The sequence below is a fragment of the Canis lupus genome, chromosome 23, assembly GCF_003254725.2.
Source record: "Canis lupus dingo isolate Sandy chromosome 23, ASM325472v2, whole genome shotgun sequence".
NCBI classification, from domain to species: domain Eukaryota; kingdom Metazoa; phylum Chordata; class Mammalia; order Carnivora; family Canidae; genus Canis; species Canis lupus.
In genome coordinates, this window is record NC_064265.1 from 43,820,754 (window position 1) to 43,830,378 (window position 9,625).

Here is a 9,625-nt window from a genome sequence, read left to right on the forward strand (position 1 = left end):
CTTTCATTCAACATGCAGAAGATTATGACTGGAAGTCAAACTGGCATAACAAGTACGTGCAACCTTCCAAAATTTGCTATTTGTTAGGAATAACAAATATATGCAACCTTCCAAATTAGAAACCACAATAAGGGGCCCCTGGGGGTGCAACCAGTTAAGCATCTTACTCTCGGTTATGGTTCAGGTCACCATCTCAGGATCACAATCTCACCATCATGAAATTGAGCCCCGAGTTGGGCTCTACACTCTGCACAGAGTCTGCTTAAGACTCTGTCTCCCTCTTCTCCTGCCCCTCCCTCTGTGTTCTCTTTCTCTCTCTCTCTCCAATAAATAAATCTTCTTAAAAACTAAAAAAATAAAAATAAAAGCCACAGTAAAAGCAACATTTACTAAATAGCTCAGCTAATATGAATACATGGCAATATTTCAAAGATTATGTCTTTACACTTCTTTCTCATCTTTGACACGACTGTATCTTTATGATTAAAATACCAAACCATTTTTCTGTAATGAGTAGAAATGAGTCATAATAGCATCTTGAAAATTTTGGTAGCATATAGGCTACTGTCAGAAATTCCTTAGGCAAAGCTTTTGGGAGACTCTCTTGCATTTCATTGTCACAAAATCCATTATATCAGGACAGATCTCAGCTGCCTGAGTAACATCGATCTGAGGGTTATAATTTTGTCATAAAAATTTATTCTCGCATGAACTTAGCATAAAAGGTCTCCGTCCAGAAAATAGGAATTGAAATGGATATATTATCACTTGAACTGCTTTTTTGCTCACTTATCCTTCAATTACAAGCCTTAAGTTCACTGGTGTCAAGAGAGGTTAAACCAGAAAAAAAAATGTAAAACAATTTTTGAAATATGTAAGGGAAATTTGACAGTTAATGTTCCAAATGCATTATTATTGCTACGGTATCACTGAAGTGTGCGACTGGGTCATTTTACATTGTGGATTAAAAGCTTAAAAGACTATTCATGAAACAAAGAAAAATCCATATGTATCATTTCATATGTAAAAGAAATTGCAAGAACTCTGTTCTTCTTGTTTAAAGTCTCCAGTTTCTTTTTTTTTTTTTTTAAATCTCTGCTTTGCAAAACTTAAATTTCAAGAGGCAATTAAATTTTAATGGGGCAAAGACAGAAGAGGTGAGGAGGTAAGTTTTGAGAATTGCAATCATACTGGCAGTAATGATCATATGAAGAGTAACATTTGCACAGCACTAGATAATTTAAAAATTGCCCTCACATGCATGTCTGCATTTGATCACAGCAATTCTAGGAGTTGTGGGGAGGCTATCATTATCCCCATTTTATATATTAGAAACAATAGCTCCAAGTACTTAAGTGATTTGCATATATAAAGTAGCAAAATGAAACCAGATCTTCACACTTCAAAATTCAAATTCTTTTATTATACCACACTGTCCAATGATCATCACTTCTCTCAAAGGCAAAGAGGAAAAGAATTTAGCTAATTCCTGAGTCATCAATTTAGGTTCTAATTCTCAAACCTTGCTAAAGGCATATCATCTTAAGGACCCACTGGACACTTTTCTAGATGGTCTAGACCAGAGATTCTCACACTTGAACATGTACAGGAATCTCCTAGGAAGATTAAATACGGACTGTGAGGCCCCTCCACCAGAGTTTCTGAAACAACAGGTCTGGGGTGGAACACAACAATTTTCATTTTTAACGAGTTCCCAAGCCATGTTGATATTGCTGGTCCAGAAGCCACACTTTCAAAACCACTGATAAAGAATAATCCTAAATTTTCCTTCTATTTTTCAATGATTCGGGTTTTTTTTTTCAATAATTTTAGTGATCTTTATTGAGCTATGTAGTTTATTTGCAAAAGTAATTTACTCGTAGGTTTTGTCTTCAATTAAAATTGTAGGCAGACCAAACTGATGAAATTGGGATATTTCCATTTCAATTCTTATCTTCTATAAAAATGTCTGTAAAGGGATCCCTGGGTGGCGCAGTGGTTTAGCGCCTGCCTTTGGCCCAGGGTGCAATCCTGGAGACCCGGGATCGAATCCCACGTTGGGCTCTCGGTGCATGGAGCCTACTTCTCCCTCTGCTTGTGTCTCTGCCTCTCTCTCTGTGACTATCATAAATAAATTTTTTAAAAAAATTTTTAAATGTCTGTAAATAGCAAAACCAAGCATTTGAATAGTTAGTTACACATTTCAAATCCATTACACACTAAAATACTTCATTAATATACATTAATTAGTTTAACAAAGGATCCCTTCTTTAAAATTTTGTAGATTCTACAGATTTTAAGATAACTGGTTTTATTTTTTATTATTTATATTTTACATCAACGTATTGAATTTTTAAATGTTTTCAGTTTTTATGTTAAATGTCATACCCAAGTCCATTTTTAGAACATAAAAAATGTGACTTCCCCTGAGGCCCAGGTTCACTAGGGCTATATCCAACTAAGGAAACTCTGGTTTGGAAACCACTGTAAGAATTCCTTTGGCAATAAGCAGTAGCTTTCTTAATAGTAAAACTGAGCAAATTCTGTGAGAAGTATTTGTAGAAGTATTTTTAGAGTTAAGAGCATTTGTTTCATGAAGACCAAGAGAAGGATTCCAGCTGATATGGTTCTCTCGCTGTCACATAAAAAGCTTAGACAGGGTAATGGGATAATATGAGGACTTTCTTATGTTCAGACATCCCTTGATGTTGCCATTTGACAAAGTTCACTTGTGTCCACTCCAATTAATTTTTTACAAAGGCAAAGAAATGAAGAAAGGTAAGGAACACCTGTCTGGCCATTTTGGCAGAAGACTAGAAAGAAAAGGGTCAAGAAGAAAAAAGTAGTAAAATCAGGTTTTTCCTGGCCCCTTCCACAAACTTACATCCTCTACTAGAATTATATAAATATCCTGCCACTAAGCTTCATGTTAATCTAACTGCCCATTTCATTTAGTCTACAAAAAAAGCAGATTTTGAGATGAGAAAGCAAGTCTTTCAGATGAGTCACCTTTGCTCAGACCTTAGACCAGGGAAGTTGCATAATTCGTACATGTCCAGTATATTCCTATTTACCCATTTTTTATGAACTTTATGGAAGTTAAATATCTTTTATTTTCTTATTCTAAACCAAATATGCTTCTGCTATACATTTTGAAAGACTACATAAGATTACAGCAAAAACATTTGATTATCATGCAAGGACTATGAAGTCACTCAAAGGCAGATTTGAATAGAAACTTCACTACTTATTAGCCACAGCCTATCTGAGAAATTCAGTTAATGATACCTATGTCATAAAATTATTGTGAAGACTTAAAAAGAACTGCATAAAACATAAGGGTGACCAACTCTTCCAGTTTGCTCAGAAATGAGGGGTTTCCCAGGACAAGAGATTTTCAGTACTAAAACCACTGAAAAACCCAGTCCTGGGAAAACTGGGACAATTGGTCACTGAGTTGCACTGAAATGTTTCTCAAGGGCTCCTCCTCTCCCCTGCCAATTTTCTGAAAACTATTTTCACCAAAGAAAATATATATTAATATTTATTAGTAATCACTTTGCTATTAGGTGTTAAATACTTATGTGGGCTCTATCAGTTCAGTTCAAAATATTCTTTAAATGAACTCTTATAGCTAAATGCCATTTTCATCATTCCCATGTTGACAGACGCCAAAACAGAGACACAGAGCAGCTAAACGTCCTACGCAAGGTCATAGGGGTATAAACAGTACAGCAAGGCATTCGAACCCAAGCAGTCAGATTTTCAAGTGTGCACACTGAGCTCTTTCTACTTATTGTAGTCCTCAGACCAGTAGCCTCAGCATAACCTGAGACTTCGTGAAGGAAACTAAGGTCTAAGGTTGAACTAAAGTAGAACTTGCAACTCGAGAAGTAAATTTAAATACACTAAGTCAACTTGAAACTGAAACTCAAACAGTGCTTTCTTACAGCACAAGCTTGGGGGGGTGGTTTCCTCAAAATATACCTACTTAGAATATGACCAAGACTATACCGTTTTTTCTAACATAAATGCATTACAAAGCAGGAAGGGGAGAGTACAAAATACCAAAGCATTTTGAAAAGAAACTCTGAGCTGATCTACTTTTTGTGCTGTTCAAGTTCCCGGCTTTCACGTAAAACTGAAAATAGGAGGGAAATCATAATTAGGAGGCTTACTTATGTTTAGCACGGATTTAGAGTTTTGAATATAAATATAAATTAACAAGTATTTAATGTTCTTTTCAAAAACAGGATCTTAGCAGTGATAGTCTATCAAGCACTCTTACCGAAAGCTGAAAGCACAGCAATAAAATCTCATTCCCGGCTGAAACCAGACACACAAAGTCAGAAGTGATGAAGTCATTATCGTTTGCTAGATTAAAAACACTCAGTCTCAATAACAACTGAGACCCAGTTCAAAATAACAGCTTCAGTCTATCAGAGTAAATATTTTATGTGCCAAAATATGTTGGGTACACAGTCTGTACCAAATTATGTGTTTAATTAGCTGCATTTCATCAGATGCCTTTATACCAAGGCTATCTCTTCTATATAACATAATTTTTTCCATATAAAGTGAATAAAATAGTCACTGGAAACAAATGCATTTAGGAAATAAGACCATAATTCTACCTTCAAAATTCCTCAGGTTTAAATCTAAACATTTTTCTCATTTTGTTTTTTTTAAATAATGCATAAATATATTATTTTTTCATTAAATTCAAATTGAATTCTTAAAACTTTAGCTTCAGGTATCACAACTGACAAAATAGGTTCTATTAGAAGGAGACTACATCTCTGAAACTCTGTGCCAGAGACTTTAATCATATTTTATTCTATCTCCCAACAAAGCTATAAAACAGAATAATTAACAACCATATAAAGGAGGAAACCAAGACTTAAAGAATCTAAGAGAATAACCCGTAATTTTCATCAGAGGGGCTGCTGCATCAGGATTTGAACCCAGGTCTGAGAACCAAGCACTATGCCTTCCAAAGGTGACCATAAGTCCTTGTGGTACACCATTCAAGGCCTATAGAGCTGAAAGTGAACTCTAACATGTGACAGTTTAAGGGCAACACAGATTCACAAGGAATGAAAAAATAAAAGGAAGGTTTAATATTCCACCTAGCCACCTTAGACTCCTGCCACTATAGCCCATGGTAAAATGTAACCAAAGTAAATGGTACTCTTCCCCAGTGATGAAAGGTGTTGGGGTAGGTATTCAATGGCTCTACAAAGTACAAGTTCACCTAGGAGCTGGTCAGCATCATCCAACAAGCCAGCAATCCCCCAGCAATTCCCCACCTGTGCTGCAGAACACAGGTGACACAATGGCTTGGACCCAAGTACATGGACCTAAGTTTGTCTGGCTGCCCCAATGAGCAAGTCAACTAGGTTTTCCTCTTTATAGGTTCTACTCCATCTATGGCTCTTATCCAGAGGTGCCAGGCATTCCAGAAACTGAGCTTTCCATACACAATGGTAAGCCTCTTCAAGGACACTGCTAAATGTCAGTCACCCACCTCTTTGGCAAACATAGCATTTGAATCCACATTCAACCTCAATCCCACAATCAAGTTGCCTGCTTTTAAGGTCTATAGACTTCAACAACTTCCAACAATATTTGGTAATTAAAGAGGAATAAGATCACATTTTAAGTGACATTTGCTTAGGAAGTCCAATCTCCAAAAAGAACATGTCCTAGGAGCCCTTATCAAAACTACTCCCCCTGGCACAGCGGTTTAGTGCCTGCCTTTGGCCCAGGGCATGATCCTGGAGACCCGGGATCGAATCCCACGTCGGGCTCCCGGTGCATGGAGCCTGCTTCTCCCTCTGCCTATGTCTCTGCCTCTCTCTCTCTCTCTCTTTCTCTCTCTATTTCTGTGTGTGTGTGACTATCATAAATAAATAAAAAAATTTTTTTAAATTTAAAAAAAAACTACTCCCCCAATTCAAATTTATTACTCAGACCTGGACCCCTCATGGGGCCTTTCCTAAAGGTTCCAGGGCATCCAAGCTCTCCTCTGTCTCAACCACTCCAAGTTTGAGTTACTGCCTTGGTAAACTTCCCTTCATGGAGGGTTATTCCTGAGCATGCATCTATACTTCCTAAAATCAGCCACTACTGCATGGACTTCTTGTTATTCCCACAGCACCTAACACATTTATGACATAGTAAGGATAAAACCAATCCTGGCAGGCTGCTTCGGCAGGGCCTCCTGGGATGGCAACGCCTAGGTGGAGTGACCACAGTTCAGAATCTGATGTGCAGAAATGTGATGAGGATAAACGAGTTCTGCTAAATAAACACATGTCAACCAGATACACTAAGGTCTGACTTCCACATAAGATTGCCAACTTATTCATCTACTATGGGCTGATAGGGGTTTGGAAGGAAATGGAGAAAGCAGAGTAGATACACTTGAGGTACACATCCACCTCAAGTAGTTGTCATAGAGGCAGAAATACAAAAAGGCTGGGAAAATAAATCTCATAAAATCACACTGTCTCAACTTTATGCATTTTGGACTAGCAGGTAATGCAGGGAAAAAATAAAACTGGCATATGCTTCCCAGTAGCCAACTCTCAGTTTTCATCATTGCTCTTTCCCTTTATTCAAAACAATAAGGTGTCTCTACTCTTCTATCTGAGAGAACCCTGGCAATTGGGGCTTGGGGGCAGTAAATGGCCCAAGGGTGAAATTAGTGGCCTTAGAGGTCACATGCTTTCAGAGAGTACTTTCCTTTTTTTAAGATTTTATTTATTTATTTTATTTGAGAGAGAGTATGCAAACATGAGCAGGGGGAAGGGCAAAGGGAGAAGGAGAAAGAGAAGCTCAAACAGACTCCATTCAGACCGCTGAGCCCAAGACACAAGGCTCAATCTGACAACCCTGAGATCACAACCTAAGCTGAAACCAAGAGTCAAATGCTTAACTGACCGAGTCACCTGGGCAGTCCTTTTTTTAAAAGATTTATACATTTATTTTAGAGAGAGCAAGCGGGGGAGGGGCAAAGGGAGAGAGAGAATCTTCAGCAGACTCCCCATTGAGCTTGAATGTCCCTCCTGAAGCGAAACTTGATCTCACGACCCTGAGATCATAACCTGAGCCAAAATCAAAAGTTGGACACTTAATTGACTAAGCTACTCAGGCACCCCCAGAGAGCACTTTCTAAATACGCTCTCTATATACCCACAACCTTATCTCAGGCTCTGCTTTTAGGTGAACTCAAACTAACAGGGAGATCAAGACAGGAGAAATTGCCAAGTCATCCAGAAGAGCTGAAAAAGAGGTTTCTGTGAATCATTTATGTACCACCAAAGAGTATCCTTAAGACCCTAAATATCAATTTGTCAGAAATGTTTTGCTGACTATGAATAGAACTTACTTAATTGCCTGTAACCTGTGATTCAGTTGAGTAAATTAATAAAACCATTTGTTTGGTGAAATAGAAAATGCTAAAGAAACTCAAGTGCTGATACTATCACTACTAAAGATGCTAAAGATGACAACATCATGACACAGGTTATAAAAAGCAGCCTAACCCTATAAAACTGCAAATAATTACCAATAACAAGATTATTTTTATATTTAATATTTTAATAGACTTTTTAAGATTTTTTAGAACAAGTTTAGTTTCATAGCAAAATTGAGCAGAAAACACAGAATTTCTATATACCCCTTGCTCTACACATGCACCACCAATATCTCACAACAGAGTATAATATTTATTACAATCAATGAATCAACACTTGACACATCTCTATCACTCAAAGTCCATATATATATTAAAGTTTCACTCTTGCTGTTATACATTCCATGGGTTTTAGATTTAATTTTAAATTGTAAAATGGTATACAAAAATGAGATCTTCCCCTAAGATGTCATAGTATGTGCTCAGAAAACAGACAGATGCCAACTGAACTAGCTAAAATTCTTGGGAATAGATACCTAGGAACCCTACACAATCCACTGATCAGTTCTTGATGCATTGCAGACATGTGTATCAAGAAGAAGAAAGAATAAGCTCATAGAGAAGTGCGGAACCTCATGGTCATTCCCACTGGCATGACTTAACCATTGTAAAGCCTTACACACCGAATCCACAAACTATTTAAGTACTGTTTGTAAACGGAATAGGAGTTGATACAAAATTAAGACAATCCCAGCCAAATTGGCAAAATGTTTGGTAGCAGCTTGGAAGAAAAGACAGTAGGTAATGATGGAGTACTCTTTGAAGAAATGATCCACTACCAGTGCTCCCAATGCCTCCTGATGAATGGAAAACTGCACACCAAGGACTCTAAGTGGAAATAATGATTCAGAAGAGCAAAATTCTGAATATGAAGTTATTTCAGGACTAACAGAGGATTTATTGTGCTCATATTTATTTTTATGTATGTACAATTGTATGTGTACATGTCATAAAACCTATCTAAGTCTAAAAGAGCCTCTTCTAAAAATATGGAACAAAAATCTTAGGGGTAAAAACATTTTAATCTAATTAATTAGCTATTTTCCCTTTCTTAGCAACACAACTGATGGCATCTTAAATTCAATAAAATATGACAAGTGCTTACAAAATTATGGGAAGATCTAAGGGAGCCAAGGTTAGGGAAAACCACCACTGGCTTTCAGAGGTCAGAAGGTTTAAAGAATCACAGAAAACCTCTGATGATGATCTCAGCTGCTGGCAGCACCAAAGCAAGTGACTTATAAAGAACGTCCAAAACTCAAAATAAACCTCATGTCTGTCATTGCCCCTTACCTGCCTACCTGCTGACAGGTAGAGAGGCCCCCATGACAGAATGTGCTCTTATAAGAAGGCACTGGGGAGCTGGTTCCTTCTTTCTGCCTACCACTTGAGGGAACAGTGAGAAGGCAGCAAGCTAGACAGAGAGCTCTCACCAGAAGCCAATCATGCTGGCATCCTAATCTGAGGCTCCCAGCCTCCATCACTGTGAGAAATAACTTTCTGTTGTGTAAGCCACCCAGTCTATAAGATTTTGTTACGGTAGCCCAAGCTAACTTAATACACTAGCCTTCTCTCCTAAAATGAAGTGCAATCAGAAGCTTTAATATCATTTAAAGGATGGGGATGATGGCGAGTTAACAAGAGACAATCTGCACAACTGCATTGAGAATTATGATACATAGGATTATTATTCTCAGTTCTTCACTCACTTCTTTATAAAGTTACGCATCTACACTCTTTTCCACATGACCATGCAGTGCCTCCCACTGTGGGCAAAGTATATATCCCAACCTGCTGCAGTTCCACTTAGCCATGTGATTTGCATGGGACAATGGAATTTTAGTAGATGTGATGCAAGCATAAGTTTTAGATATGTTTGTGTAGTTTAGCCTGCCTACTTACTTTTCAGTTGTCTACAAAAAGAAGACCATGGTCCCAGACAGCCACTGGCACTAGAGAAGCAGAAAGGAACCTAACCGACAGCCCAGAGCCAAGGCCAGGCAATCTTAGAACTCAGCTGAGCCACAGACAACCCACAGACATAAAAGGGAGAAAATGTTTATTATTGTAAACCCCCAAGATTTTGACATTGTTTACTATGCAGGAAAAATTACCACAAGGATCAAATATACATCTAAAACAGTG

At 37.7% G+C, this 9,625-nt stretch overlaps 1 long non-coding RNA gene across 1 annotated transcript in view; it reads right to left on the bottom strand.

The window, feature by feature from the left end:
• Positions 1–4,357, bottom strand: part of LOC118352083 (uncharacterized) — a 63,791-nt gene extending 59,434 nt beyond the window's left edge. The window contains exon 1 of the long non-coding RNA XR_007405178.1: positions 4,289–4,357. This is a non-coding gene — a long non-coding RNA (uncharacterized LOC118352083). The remainder of the gene's footprint in view (positions 1–4,288) is intronic.
• Between the last annotated feature and the right edge of the window lie 5,268 nt (positions 4,358–9,625).